This window comes from Thalassophryne amazonica, chromosome 2 (assembly GCF_902500255.1).
Source record: "Thalassophryne amazonica chromosome 2, fThaAma1.1, whole genome shotgun sequence".
Classification (NCBI taxonomy): Eukaryota; Metazoa; Chordata; class Actinopteri; order Batrachoidiformes; family Batrachoididae; genus Thalassophryne; species Thalassophryne amazonica.
In genome coordinates this window covers 53,430,022-53,446,647 of record NC_047104.1, presented here as the reverse complement: position 1 = coordinate 53,446,647, position 16,626 = coordinate 53,430,022, and positions in this window count along the sequence as shown.

The following is a 16,626-nucleotide window of genomic DNA, read 5'->3' as shown; positions in this document are numbered from 1 at the left end:
TTACCCACTATTTCCCCAGCCATTTACAGCTAAGTGGACTGAGACAAAGTAGATTAACAGTCTTGTCCAAGGACACAGACAGGTAGCATTAGCAGGATTCAAACCCATGTCTACATATTGGCAGGTCAGCTCCTTATCCACTCAGTTACCTGCACTACAGCTAAAGGAGCACACAGTATATGTATGTATGTATGTATGTGTGAGAGAGAGAGAGAGAGAGAGAGAGAGAGAGAGAGAGAGAGAGAGAGAGAGAGAGAGAGAGAGAGAGAGAGAGAGAGAGAGAGAGAGAGGAGGTGGTCTACAACCCAATTTCACTTCAGGATTAAATGGCTTCTTCTCTTATCCATGCTCACTATAAGCAGGAGTATAATATATATCCATCATCATCAAAGTGGTGGACTGAAGGGACTATTTTATCAAGTTCTTCGAACATTGAGTAATCATTGCATAATCTGCACATGATAGTAACTGAAATGTGCACTAGCATGTTGCCCATGGGGATCCATGGGCTCTAGATTGGGTAGTGTTTGTAAAATAGGTAGCTGACATTTTTCAAGGGTGGTAATAAATTAAGCAAAGCTTCCATAATGAGTTGAAATGGCTTGTGAGTCCAGAATGTTTTTAGAACCTTAGACCTTACACCTCAATAATTTGAGGTGTAAGGTACCAGGAGCATGACACTTAAGTCACTCATGGTAACAGTAACATATCACTTAACTAAACTCACTAATCTAATTAAACTACAAAAACACAATAAATCAATAACATTAACGACACTGTTAGACTAACATGAACCACAATAAAAATATTTAAAACTCCCAAAACCCAAACTCCCATGGTTCATTGCAACACAATGTACATTCTTTACTGGTTAGCTAAAATCAGTAATTTCTCAAACAATATTTATCCTGTCAACTTTGTTTTCGCAGCGTTCATCCTTGACCCAAAATACATACATACCAAAACGGCAAACGTCAGCTGTCCCCAGTTTCACCGTGATCAAAGCCAAACACACGCACGCACACACATAGAGGCCACTTGACTATTATAATATAGATAAGCACGTGCAGCAGTTGATGTGCATGAGGAGGGCACCGTGACATCGTTCTTCAGGAATCATTTGCTGATGCACCCATTTCACTGCCCATGCCTCAAATGGTACTTAGCCTTCAATTTGTCACGTTTCATTATGAATGCACCAGCAAAATTTGGACTTGCATTTTGATGGAGGCACTTGCCTCCCATTGACAGCATGAGGTGTCTGCATGGCAACACTTTAGGGCAGCTACTACATATTCTACAGCTTAAACAATCAATGATTTACAGTTGCAGATTGAAAGCAGTGCATCTGTATTCTCAAGCTAACAGCTGCTCCTCTGATGCCACAATACTGTTTGTCAGCTTGGACTGTATATAAGCAAAATACTGGTGAGCATATATGCAGCTCTGTGCGCACCCGCTCCCATCAGATCTCTCAGATTAAGGAGAGCAGACCCTGATTAGGAGAAGCATCGCAACTGAAACCAAATTTGGATTGAAACCCAATCCAAATCTCTGCCAGATCTGCTATTTTCGACCCAAAGCAACTGGTGGCAGCAAAAAATATAAATTAAAAAATAAATAAAATAAGCTAAATGTTTTGGAAATATATGAGACTTCACCATAAACCTCCAAGTCATGATCATATCTCACATTAGCTGTGAATTAAAAATTAGAAAGGCCTATGTTTTTAATGATGTAAACCTGATCATACCAATGTGCTTTGTGAAGAACTAGTGCAATCCCCATGGATAAATCCAATGCAATCAAGCCAAAAGCTCCCCAAAATAAATTTTTTGCCCATTCCTCTTTGCAGCACCTCTCAAACTCCATCAGGTTGTGGATGGGGAGCGTCGGTGCACAGTCATTTTGAGATCTCTCCAAAGATGTTCAATCGGATTCAGGTCTGGGCTCTGGCTGGTCCACTCAAGGACATTCACAGAGTTGTCCTGAAGCCACTCCATTGATATCTTGGTGTGCTTAAGGTCATTGTCCTGCCGAAAGATGATCCGTCGCCCAGTCTGAGGTCAAGAGTGCTCGTCTCATCTCCCAGTTCCTGCCGCTGAAAAACATGCAAACATGAACATGAACAAACCAGTCGACGCCTGGTATTCATGCCAAAGAGTTTACACTGCATGTTGGACCTGCATGGTGATTCTGGCACAGTTTTTATGCCGAATGCCCTTCCTGACTCCACATCAACTGTGGGACCTTATATGTAGACAGGTGTGTGCCTTTCCATATCATATCCAGTCAACTGAATGTACCCCAGGCAGACTCCATTTAAGGTGTAGAAACATCTCAAGGATGAACAGTAGAAACAGGATACACCTGAGCTCAATTTTGAGCTTCATGACTGTGAATACTTATGTACATGTAATTTCTTCATTTTTTTAATTTTTAATAAATACATTTTTATTTTTAATAAATTTGCAAAAATCTCAACTTTTTCACATTGGCATTATGGGGTATTGTGTGTACAATTTTGAGGAAAAAAATGAATTTCTTCCATTTTGGTATAAGGCTGTAACATGACGAAATGTGGATAAAGTGAAGCACTGGCACAAACAAGGCAGAGAAACCCCGGGTGGAGTGTGGGTGTTTCAGCACAAACCATTCAGCCAGGCTCCGTAAGCTTAAAAGCATACTTGCTGTCACCTAGCGGACCTGCCGGTTTAAAACGTGATGGTTTAAATTGTTTCTGCTGAAACCCCCATCGTCTGAATGGTTTGTGCTGACACTACCACACTCCGCGTGGGGATTAGTCTCTTCCCACAAACAGCGTCAGTTCTAACGGGAAAATGGTGTACTGTTTTGTTTTCAGCTGCAATCACCGAAGCAGCCGCGAAAAGTGATGTTTTTTGGGTTCCCAGTGGAGAAGGTCTGACGAGGCAAATGGGACCAGTCGTATCAGTTAGCCTACACAGCTAACCAGGGTAGCTACATTCTGCCCCCTGCACAACCGCCTCGACATGTTTGAGCTCTGGGTCATAAACAAACTGCAACACATGCCCAATTTTCACCACGTCACTTTGTCTTTGCATTTTCACTTTGTTTGCGTGTAATTTTCCCAAAAACGCAGAGAAAATGCAGTGTTTCTGTCCCCAGAAGTACAGAAATGACATCATATGCGTCATATTTTACCGCTTTAGCGCCCGGCCTCAAACGAGACTGCGCCTGCCAATTATGTAATTCTTTAATGTTAATTTACTGTCTAAATGTATTTAGAAATTGGTTAGGTTCTTGTTATCATATACATACAATCATTATGATTATTATCAGTATTATGATTATTTTATTTTATTATTATTTCTATTTTGTCATTTGAGTTTTAAATGGACCACAGTGGAAATAAGTGTTTTCACTTTTTTGTGTCATCCATATATTTTTTAATGTATTTACAATTATATTATGTATTTACATTGAACTTACTAAATATCACGCATGCATGAATGCTTTTAATATAAAATAAAATTGCACCATTTTTCTAGAAAATGGTGCGATTTAGTCCCCCAGACCCCCCAACTCAATATAGCTAGCTTTCAAGCTCACCTCTCTTTTCAAAGAATTTGGTTAGCAGCTGCTTTCCCTCATTTAGTTTTCTTTCCCTGTCCTTTTTTCTCTTCTTTTTTGAAATCCGGACTTTGATTTTTTTGGAAAGACATATTTTATTTCAGCCTAAACACTAGGGCTGCAACTAACGATTATTTTACTAATCAGTTCATCAGTCGATTATTTTTTCGATTAATCATTTTTTTTTTGTTTTTTTTTTTTTACTTACATGTGAGTTTTGCCATTATTTCTTTAAGTGAGTTATTATTAAAAGGACTTTGTCACACAACATCAACGTTTGACCTTATAACAAAGTTATGTTATATTTTCATCAAAAACATACCTGGAGTAGTGTTTTGTTTTATTTTGCACATACATACATCACCGACACACCAAAAAGAGATTTCCATCACGTTTAAATGCCTACAGCAACTATCTCAACCACTGACAACATATTACAGCAAGACTCCACAAAAGTATTTTAAAGGCCTGACAAAAGTGTAATATGTTATATTTAATAAGATATTTTCATGAAAAAAAGACAAATGTGGAGTTTACTGCATTTTATTTTTTTTTCTTGTGTAAAAACACAGCTTAGATGTGGTTTGACCGAAACTAATTGTCATTAAACTTAATAAAACAGGGATGGAGGTTTAAGAGTCACTAGGTGTTCACAGGAAACAGTTATTCCTATATTTATTTATGTTCATTGTTAGTTGCTTTAATCTTTTGTTTTATCACATTCTTTTTGTCTGTTTCTAAAACTGTATTGTGGCATTATTGGTTATTATTACTATTATTGTTGTTGTTTCTATTATTATTATTGATATATAAATACAAATAAATGAATACAATATTACAATTTATAATACATTTGACTCTTTTACGACAACAAACGCTGAGCCATGAATTATACAGAAAACAAATGTGCTGAGAGCTGCAGCAGCTTAATGCTAACTTCAACATTGAAAATGCCATAGATATGCTAACACGTTAGCATCGGTCCCGTTTTTAAGTTATAAAATACATCTATCAACTGTTTCAGAAGACCATAACAGGTCAGATTAACATAAAAAGGTAAATGTTACTCACAGACATATGCTTTTTGGGGTTTTAGTGGGGAAAAATTAAGATTAAGCGGAACAAAACACTGAATCAACAACGCACCAGATCGAAGCACTGCTTCGATGTGCGAATCACTGCTTCGATTGGTTCAAGGTTCAAAGCAAAGCCGCGCAGCAGAAACGGTTGATTTATATGGAAGAAACGAAACATTTGCGGTAAAACAATGTTATTTAAGAACTAATTGATGACTAAATTAGTTGACAACTATTTTAATAATCGATTAAATCGATTAGTTGTTTCAGCACTACTAAACACCTCCTCTTTCTGTCAGATCCCGTTTGGGATGTGTGTGTGTGTGGGGGGGGGGAGTCGACTGTGCGCCTGGACTAAACCATTGTACAACTGTGCAGGGGTGGAAGGGCCCTCAGAGATCTTTCAATATTATTGTTAGAGCAGAATTATGTTTTGCAACATTTATACATTCATTCTAATTATATTCTTTTCCAACATGAACTGTATGGACATTAATAACATGCAACACAAAAATGTATTTAATGCGTTTTTTGTGCCCCCCCCCCCACCCACCCCCATGCTCTGGGCCCATAGTACCCTTTACCCCCCCAAGTCCGACACCCCTGCAGAGATGACTGGAGTTCTACTCATTATTTAGACGAGGGTGCTGGGTGTGAAAACCATAACTGTACACAGCAAAATCACCAGTGTAACATTAACTCATGAGTCCACAATGGGTCAGTAAGGAATACATAGACACTGGCAGTGCTTATAAATGGATGAGTAGATGTCAGTGTGAGTCCTCATGTGGGAGTTAAGTTCTATTTATGGTCAAAAGGGGATTGTGCAATCTTCTTGCCACCCTGTTGCCTACCGACTCTCATAGTCCCACAAGTGCACAGAGTGCCATGTGCAGGATGGCCTTAGCTGGTGCAGCTTTCATATTTGGAGTATTTATCTCCTAGCCTCTGGCTCAAAGATCTTCTCATGAGGTACAGAGGCAATAACCAAGGCTTGGGGCATGGTTGCAGGTTCCTCAAGAAAAGTCTATGTACCCATGTTCTGCACATGTCAATGTTTGGCTTTACATATTCTGTCAGGGTTTACTCCCACAGCCATTGATTTTCCAAAAATATTAACTGTTGAACATTCCTGGCATGGGTGGAGCTAGAGTGGAGGCCAGGGTTGCACTGGACTCCCCTAAAATCTGATTGGACACAGATGATTGATGTCATGGCACTGCACATCTGGTTGAAAAGAGCTGCATTTTGAAATCAGTGAGTCACATTGACGGCTAGGTTCCTCCTGTGCAGTAGTTGGTGCTGTGTGGCAAAAAGGTTCTAATGCACCTTAGTAGAAGAAGAAAAATGTTTGCCTCAGATTTGAACTGAACACGTTGTTTGAACCACGGAAGAATAATGACACCAGAGTTATATTGGTTAGTAAACAACTGTATTTTATGTCAGAAATGACGTCCAGGTTGTTAAAAGGGGCATTTCTCCTATAATTTTGGTTTCCGTATATATGCATGTGTCTCCAGTGATTTTTAAATGAGCAGGACTTAAATAACCTCTTACTTTTGCTCTCTGAGTGACACCAGGATGATGCATTTCACTTAAAAATACACATGCCACTGAGTGTTTCTCAACTGTACTCAAAAGTATTGGAACACAGCATTTCACACGTTTGAATTTGTTTATGCCATTTCAAATAGAAATAAATAAATAAATCTAAAGTTATTATCCTTAAACTCAAACTGAAAACAAATGTCTACAACTTGATTTAAATTAATTAAAAATATAAAATCTAGCATCCTGATGTAGTGGTGTAGAAGATGATTTTCTTCAAAAGAAGACCTGAACATTCAGCTACAATTTGCCAGAAAGTACATCTGAGATGAAAGCCTAGATTTCATTTTTTGGTGAAAGAAACTTTTGTATTTCTTCATAATTGATGTAAATAAAGTCCAAGACATATTCACTGACTTGGAAATGTTCATGTTTCCATCCCCTGATTGTCTGAAGAAAACTGGCAATAAAACTGATTACTATATTACAGGTATTATCAAGTTTTAGAGATTTCCTTTCAGTTTGAGAAAGATAATTTTAGAAATTTTTATTCTTTATATATATTTTTTTGTATTTCTTGTATTTGAAATGGTATAAACAAATTAAAATGTATGAAATACCAAGTGTTCCAATACTTCTGGAGGGCACTGTATCCTAACCTTATGATGCATGCAAAATCAGTGTGGTATTATGACTGTTTTGTTTAAAAATGTTTAATTTTCACCGTTGCTGCACTTTGTGTGAAATCATAGTCATATCACATGTCATATTGATGACAATATTGAGATATTGTAATTTGGCCATATTGTACAGCCCTACTGTCAACTAGCTGAAAACTTTGAATATTAATTTACATCTACATTTAAAAAATGGTTAAAGTGGCAGGGGGTTAATAGGGCTGTAATTAGGGGGGTCTGTGGGGTGGTGCCCCCCCCCAAAAAAAGCTGAAAGGCAAAAAAGAAAAATGCTTAAAAAGGCGGGGAGTCTGGGGGGCATAGCTCCCCCAGAAACTGAAAGGTTTTACTCATGCTAATGCTCCCCTGAAGCACTTACTCAAAAAAAGTCTGAAGGACCTAAATGACATGGTGAGATGCTGAAGAACTTCGCTTTTTCATGTCTGCGACATATATTAGCAGAAATGGAATATAGCAATGTAAATTACCTGTAACAATGAATTAATGTATTTTCATGAGTTTAGAATGAGGTATTTGTTTCTACGTAGTGATGGGCTGCCTCATGGAGGTGTTACACCCTGAAAGGGGGAAATATCAATAAAGACGCTCAGACACGATGTTTCCTCTCTGGCAGCTTCATTGAGAATGAACATTTGTTTCAAAAATTATTTACAAATATACAAAAGTTCCACATTCATTCTGTCCTTTAACAGGTAAGTATGTTTTTCTTTAACAGTGAAGCAATTTAAGTTTTCTACTTTCTACTCAATAGGTTAACTGAAATACCACAGGCAAAGACTGTGAAATTGTCCTTTACAATAATGAACATCAACTTAAATTATTCAAAATGAAATGTGTCCTAAATTAATAAAGTATATTTTAACATTTGTCTCTTTGTTAAATGCTTTAAACAGTCACTCTGTGAAATAAACCCACAAATACTGTGATAACTATAAAAACACAACAGTAGCAGCAGCATTCCATAAAACAAACACAGTCCAGCGTCACGTGTTTAACGAGGTGCTGCTCCGTGCGTCCACGAGGTGGATGAAGTTAAGCTAACTACCTCAATAGTACACCAACATAAAAAAAACCCTAAAACATGCTAAAAATGTGGTCAACATCTTCATAAAACACATACAGAATGACCCAGAGAGCATAAACACTTTTTACATACCTGAAAGGGGGAAATATCAAAAAAGACGCTCAGACACGATGTTTCCTCTCTGGCAGCTTCATTGAGAATGATGCATCCTGACCGGAGCTCCCCTCCTGGTCCCTGCAGGCATAACTAATCAATCACCATCAATCTCTCTGAAGGCTCAACAGGTGGATCCCAGATAAAATAACCTGACCTGTATATTTATGGCCATTTTAACCTTGTTTTAACCCATTTTTAGCTCTTTCCTAGCACTTAACATTTTAACAGCTCTCACAGTTTTAATGTAATTCAAAATGAATTTTAAAATCATTAATGATGAAAGAGTCTTACATTTCAGCCATTTGTTCATAGATTAACTCCCAATTTTACTGTTTTAACTGATTTTAATTGTGTATTCTAAAACTGCTTTTAATGACTGTTTTGCTGCCTCATGAAATTATCAATATCAATTATCGGTTTCTTAATAAAATTAATCTATCACAGAGGCAGCCATGTTTTACCACCATGTTGATACAGCAACCCAAAAGGGACATACTTACTCTGCCATTTGAATGTAATGTGTCCTTAAACCATCTGACTTTCAGTGTGACATAAGGTAGACTTTCAAAAAATTGAATATCCTATCTACAGTCTTTGAGGCTGTTTTCCCCCAGTGACCAGGTTTCATCTGCTTAAAAGGAGCCATTAACTCCTCGTGACAGAGAAATGAATTTGTTCTGTGGTGAGAACTGCTTCTCATCAGCAATCATTAGTTTAGCATTCCATAATCACCCTGTCGTGCTGCTTGTTCATCAGTAAGCTTTGCGTGCCGGTGCTGACGGAGAGTCAGGCCACTATCATCAAGGGTAGAATGTAAAAATTGCTCCATAAAACAAAAGTAATAACCGATAAAATAGGAAAGCAAGTGGCACTTACAACATAAAACTGAAAGATTACCCTGAAAGTACACCGTAAACATGCTGTTATTTCTCAGATGTAATCCAAATTGCAACCTTGTGCTGCTGGTTTATCTTTGGACTTAGTGGTCTCATCTGTATATTAAGATGAGAAATGCAGTGCACAGATGAAATGCTTTTTAAATAACGCACATTTTCCTGTTTAGGCACCGGAATAGCATTCGGGAAATCATTCAAACAAACATTAAAGAAGGAGCAGTGAGAATTTGTAGCTTTAAAGGTTCTACACAACAGGAACAATCTGTCTTCATTGAAGCTCCGACTTGATGAAGCAACCTGAAAAGTAATTATGGTTGATATGTTGCCTGTTCACCTCAGCCCACGCTGAGAAAGTGTAACAAGGTCCAACAGCGAAAAGCAATGTTTAAGTTATGAGCCGTCATCTCGTAGTTTTTGCCCCAATCATTTTTTACTGTCACAGCTGCTAACTTATACATTTTATTTCAACTAGAAATAAGAGAACATAAAGGCTGCTTTCCACATCCATGCCAATGATGAAGAAACACAGATGACTTTTTTCCCATTAATTTTCATTTAAAAAGCATAAAATATACTGGAAAGAGAAAGATGCTATAAAAAAATAGAAATTCCAAAAGTACCATTTTAACCACAAACCTCAAAAGCAAAACAAAGTTGGCACCCATTCCCTCAACCTGACTGGGATACCATGGTCAGTGGGTCTCCAATTATGTGGTAACAAATGAACACGAAGAATTCAGATCACGTGCTGGAATGTACGTTCCCTCCACAGCAACAACTCTCTAAACCTGATCAGGAAAACTGCCCTCCTCAGCAAGGACCTGAATGAGTTCAGTATTGACATCGCTGCCTTATCAGAGATGAGATTTTTAGACTCACGAGCAAGGCACAAAAAACATTACTCCTTTTTCTGGTACCAACCGGGACTAGCCTTCAAGGCGCCTCTGGCACTGGGTTCGCAATTTCAAACCACCTGCTGAGGCAACTTTCCCAGCAGCCCAAACCAGTCACTGACAGGCTCATGCGATGATTAACACGGCCCATGCCTACCTAATCAGTGCCTACACACCTACTTTGGGCAGTCACCAAGCTGACATTGACGTATTCTACCAGCAAATGAAAACCACGTTCAGTAACATCCCTCACACAGACACCATTCTGTTGCTGGGGGACTTCAATGCATGGGTCAGTAGTGACAGTGCCTCATAGCCTGGAGTATTTGGAAGGTTTAGCCGTGGCACTTACAACAGTAATGGGGAACTGCTCTTACAGTCCATCCATCCATCCATTTTCTTACGCTTTATCCGGAGTCGGGTCGCGGGGGCAGCAGCTCAAGCAAAGCCGCCCAGACCTCCCGATTCACACACACCTCCCCCAGCTCCTCCGGGGGAACCCCAAGGCGTTCCCAAGCCAGCCGAGAGATGTAGTCCCTCCAGCGTGTCCTGGGTCTTCCCCGTGGGATGTGCCTGGAACACCTCTCCAGCAAGGCGTCCAGGGGGCATCCGGAAAAGACGCCCGAGCCACCTCAACTGACTCCTTTTGACGTGGAGGAGCAGCGGCACGACTCCGGTGCTCCTCCCGAGTGACCGAGTTCCTCACCCTATCTCTAAGGGAGCGCCCAGCCACCCTGCGGAGGAAACTCATCTCGGCCGCTTGTACTCACAATCTCGTTCTTTCGGTCATGAGCCAAATCTCATGACCATAGGTGAGGATCAGAACATAGATCGATCGGTAAATCGAGAGCTTTGCCCCCCTACTCAGCTCTCTGTTCACCACGACGGTCCGATACAGCGACCGCATCACTGCAGACGCTGCACCGATCCGTCTATCGACCTCATGCTCCATCCGTCCCTCACTCGTGAACAAGACCCCGAGATACTTAAACTCCTCCACTTGAGTCAAGGACACTCCACCAACCTGAAGAGGGCAAAGCACCTTTTTCCGGTCGAGAACCATGGCCTCGGATTTGGAGGTGCTGATTTTCATCCCGGACGCTTGACACTCGGCTGCAAACCGCCCCAGTGCACGCTGAAGGTCCTGATTAGACGAAGCCAACAGAACCACATCGTCCGCAAACAGCAGAGACGAGATTCTGTGGTTCCCAAACCAGACCCCCTCTACACCCTGGCTGCGCCTAGAAATTCTGTCCATAAAAATAATGAACAGAACCGGTGACAAAGGGCAGCCCTGGTGGAGGCCAACGTGCACTGGAAACAGGTTTGACTTACTACCGGCAATGCGAGCCAAGCTCCTGCTGCGGTCGTACAGGGACCGGATAGCCCTTAGCAAAGGACCCCGGACCCCATACTCCTTACAGTTCTGCAGTGAATTTGACCTGGCAGTTACCAAAATATTTGCTGATGTCCACGACCACCACTACTTCATCTGGAAGCACCCAAGGCCCGGGCACTGGCACCTCTTAGACTATGTGCTTATCAGCCAGAAGAATATGAGTGATGTTTGCATCACCAGAGCTTTCAGGGCAGCAGACTGTGACACAGACCACTGCATGATCAGATGTCAATTGAAGGTCTCCATCCATCAACCAAGAAAAAGACAAGCCCAAGCCCCCTCGAAAAAACTGGACGTGAACAAACTGAAGAATGAGGACCTCCGCACAAGCATGACTACAGGTTTCGACGAAGAATACACACCTAACCCAGACTCCCCAGCAGTGGAGAAATGGCAGTACTTCAAAGGCACCCTGTACAACCAAGCCAAAGAAGTCCTTCATCACCTGAAGCAGAGACACTAGGAATGGCTTGATGAAAATGATGCAGTCATTTGCAACCTATTACAGGAGAAAAAGAAAGCTCACCTAGCCCACCTGGCCAAACCGAACTGCTCCAAAGCAAAAGATGACCTCGCCAGGCCAACATCAGCAGGAAACAAGGTGCATGGAAGATGCCTGGTGGAACAACAAGGCAGATGAAATACAATTCCTTGCCAATGCTGGGGATGCCAGGGGCTACTAACAAGCACTTATGATAGTCTTTGAGCCCCAGGGTGACATATCCACCCCCCTCCTCGCACAGGACGGCACAACGTTACTGAGAGAAAACAAAGATTCTGGACCGAAGCAAAGCCCATTTTGACCAGCTGCTTAACCAAACATCCAACGCCGATGTTTCTGCCACAAGCAGCATCAGACATGGACATATTTTAGAGAGTGCAGATGACCCGCTGACACTAGGTGAGATGCAGAAGGCTGTGAAGGACCTTGCACTGGACAAAGCACCCAGCAGTGATGGCATCCCCATGGAAATCTACCAGTAAGGTAGTGAAAGAATCACCAATGTGTTGTGCAACATACTGTCCACTGTCTAGAGGGAAAGAGTCATCCCCAGGACATGAAGGATGCCATTGTCATCCCCGTGTTCAAGAAAAAATAAAGGCAACAAGAGTGTGGAAACTACAGAGGGATATCACTGCTAACAAGTGCTGGCAAAGTCCTTGGAAAAATCGTCGTCAGCTGAATGTCTCCCATCTTCAATGCAGTGATTTCAGACATGCAATTGGGCTTCTGTAGCAATCGCTCCACAACAGATATGACTTTATTGATCTCACAGTGGAGAAATTCACATGTTACGTCAGCTCTTAAAAAACACACAAGAGTGCGAGTAGAGGAAAATGTGCATCAAACAGCGTGTGCAAAGATAAGCAATAATAATACTTGTAACAATACAATAAAATAAGAAAATGAGGTAGAAATATTATATATATATATATATATATATATATATATATATATATATATATATATATATATATATATGATCTTCACTTTGAGCCAACTGCAACTGAAGGCTGAACTTGCCCCTCTACATGGTGTTTACTGACTTTACCAAAGCATTTGACGTCAACAGGGAGTGCCTCTGGGCCCTCTTGAAATTCCTTGGCTTCCCACTGGGCATTGTCAGCCCTATCTCCCAGTTTCACACTGGCATGAAAGCTCAGGTGTCTTCGGCAGGCATCCTCTCTGACTTCTTCACAGTCGGCCAAGGTATGAAACAAGGATGTGTCTTAGGCCCATCTCTCTTCTCCCTTTACCTCACTGCTCTGCTGGAGTTGTGCTCCCCCAATGACTATGTCTACCTCAGAACCCGGACAGATGGCAAGCTCTTTAACCTTGCTTGGCTTAGGGCCAAAACCCATACAAGAACCTTCTGTGCCAGGGAACTACTGTATGCTGATGAGTCTGCCATGGTGATGCACTCACCTGGTGAAGTACAGCGCCTTCTCATTGCCTTCAATGCTGCCACAACTGACCTAGGTCTCACCATCAGTGTAAGGAAACAGAGGATGTGTTTCAGCCCTCTCTGAAGTTGACCGTACCAGACCCTGACATCTTCTTGAATGGCACAAGACTTACAATGGTCCAGCACTTCACATACCTAGGTAGCACCTTGTCAAGCAACAACAGCGTTGACAAGGAGGTCAAAAGAAGGATCAACTCCACAGCCACAGCGTACAGCAAACTACAAAGCAAAGCGTGGAAGAGGCCAGGAATTTGCATGCGAACCAAGTGTAAGGTGTACAGAGCTGTGGTTCTCTCCTGTCTGCTTTACTCAGCAGAGAATTGCATCCTCTACCGCCATCATATTTGTCGACTCCAGCAAACCCAGATGCAGCAACTGAGGGACCTCATGAACATACACTGGAAGGCCCGGATCTCTCATGTTGAAATCCAGAGATGTGCCAACATACTGAGCGTCGAAGCATTCCTTGCCCAGTGCCAACTGTGCTGGGCTGGCCATGTGGTGTGCATGGATGACCACCGCCTTCCGAAGGCAGTCTTCTATGGAGAATACTTTGGAGGGAAGAGAGTAGGCAGAACCAAGTTGCGGTTCAAAGACTGCCGGAGGCCCCACCTCACGGCTGGAGACATCCAAGTCGACTCCTGGGAAGCTCTCGTCAAGGATAGGGCCGAGTGGCGTGTGGCCAGCAAGCGGACTGCCTCCTGCATCGAAGCCCGGCTTGAGACAGAGATGGCTGAGAGAAGCAGATGACACCACGACCGTGAGAGAACCTGTTCCTCAGACGCTAACCTATCACTAGCCCTCACCTACTCTTCTGCCACCACTGGTTAGGGCTCATATCCCACCAGCGATGTTGGCGGCCCCGTCTTACTCTCTCTTGAGTGACCACCAGAAGAAGAAACAATGGACATTGTGCTGCAATGCACCATGGGAGTTTGAGGTTTTCAATGTTGTTATTGTGGTTCATGTTAGTTTAACAGTGCTGTTAGTGTTATTGAATTATTGTGTTTTTGTCATTCATTTGGTTTAGTCACTTTAGATAAGTCTTATGTTGCTTTTATCATGAGTGACTTAAGTGTCATCTTGGTATCATAAGCGAAATATGTAGTACTTTTAATGTCTTCTGCCACAGTCTCTGTCAAATTTAAAGCAATGGCTTGTAGAAAGACAAAGAGCTGTGTGTGCGTATGTGAGTGAGTGAGTGTGTGCATGCATGCATGCAGGCAATTTTAATCATGCACAAACTGTGAAGACTTGACATTTGTTGTTTGGTATGTTTACGTATTTTGGGTCAAGGATGAACGGCACCAAACCTGAACGTTAATACGATTAAAATTTTTAGAGAAGGTACATATATTAGCTAGCAACACTGAAAAATGGACATTAATATTTACATTCTAGACTCACAGGCTATTCCAGCAGGGGGCAGTAAATAATCTATATGTAGCAAGATGAAGTCCGGATTGAAAAGACGTTCGCGCTAGCTTGGCTAATGGGGAATTCCCCTTTGGCTGACCTGGTGGAGTTCTGGTATTTAGTGCGAGCAGTCCAGGTTTCGATCCCACCGCCGTCCCTGCCACAAAGGTCCTACAGTCACAATTGGTGTTGTCGGCAGGATGTGGGTAGTCACAGAAAATGATTAAATGCACCTGTGACTTTAGGACAAAGTCAAAAATGGTGGGGAGATATGTAGCAAGATGAAGTCTGGATTGAAAAAACATTCCCACTAGCTTGGCTAACAGGGAACTCCCCTTTGGCTGACCTGGTAGAGTTCTAGTCTTTAGTTTGAGCAGTCCGGAGTTCGATCCCACCGTCGTCCTGGCCACAAAGCTCCTACGGCAGTGATTCTCAACCGGGGTGCCGTGATCGATCGTCAGGGGTGCCGTGGGCAATTATCAAATATCACCATTATTGGGTGTATGTGCTGTAATAGTGTGGCAGATGGTGTAATGCTCTTTTATTCCAGTAGATGGCAGCAAAGCACGCAGTAGCGCTGAGCTGTGTGCCGACAAGGAGGCGTGATCGCCATTTTAATTCCGGGCAAGTTAGTGATTTGTGTGCATAGAAGTTCACTTAGTCTCGTCAAGAAACAGGTGGAATATGCCGGAAAGCTGCGCATGTTGGCAAAGTCACAAACGGAGGAACAAGGGAGACAATATTTCCTTCTATAAGTAAGTGGTTTTGGTTATTGTTGTCACTTTGACCATGATATTTGGATGATAAACAGCTGCATGTCTCCTGCCGTACCTGTGTCGCCCGATGACACAGATCATTAATTTCACTTATGTCTAGTTGATATTTTCCACTGCTAGACCAATGTCTAGTTAAAATTCTTGTCGTTAGTGACTAAAAATTGTTCGACAAGACTGGGGATTTTTTTTTTTTTTTTGCACCTTAAAATAATGAGATTAATGGCCCACGCTGTGCTGCCACACACACAGAGATGTGCACACACACACCGCTGACTTCATGAATGAAACTCGGTCAATAAAGGACAATTGTGTAAAAATATAATATATATAAATGTATTGTAATGGTTTTAGGAGCCGCGCTGCGTTCAACACAGCAGCAGCTCAGCCGAGCAGCGTAGCTTAACAGCGTAGATCCGTGTAACTTTCAACACTAATATTTGTGAATGTGTGAGTGTCAGAGTAAGTTTAATACTTTCCTGACATAATTTAATGTAATTTAATTTTACTGGCTCGATATCCAGGACAAAATGGCATTTTAACACGTATTTTGCGAGCATTTTTCTGTTCAGTCGCGAATCTCCATTGAAAATGCATTAACATCCGGGTACTTCGTCAATATTTTGCCCGGTTAGGAGACGTCATGTCGCTGTCCATGAAGGGACGTTTTCGTTTAGTGTGCAGCATTGGGACTGCGCTCTCTAGTTTTCATATACAGCTCCATGACTATACTATACTATGTTACGTCATATCTGTACCGCACGTGTTGCTAACGTGCTAACGCACCATGTAGAGACAGTCGAGTTAGTGGTGCGTGACACATGACACATGACAGTGGTGTGCCGCAGGATTTTGTAAATATAAAAAGGGTGCCGCGGCTCAAAAAAGGTTGAAAATCACTGTCCTACGGTCACATATATATTAAAAGTGTGAGTGTGTGTGTGTGCATATGATTAGAAAATTCAATGTAAAATACATAGTATAACTGTAAATATGTTAAAAAATACATGGATGACACAAGAAAACACTTATTTCCATTGTGGTCAATTTAAAAATCAAATAATAAAAAAGAAGTAAAAATATAATAATAATAATAATAATAATAATATGAGCAAAGCGTCGTGCAGTGGCGCGAAGCTCACTCATAGTATAGGGCGTCCTAAACAGGAAG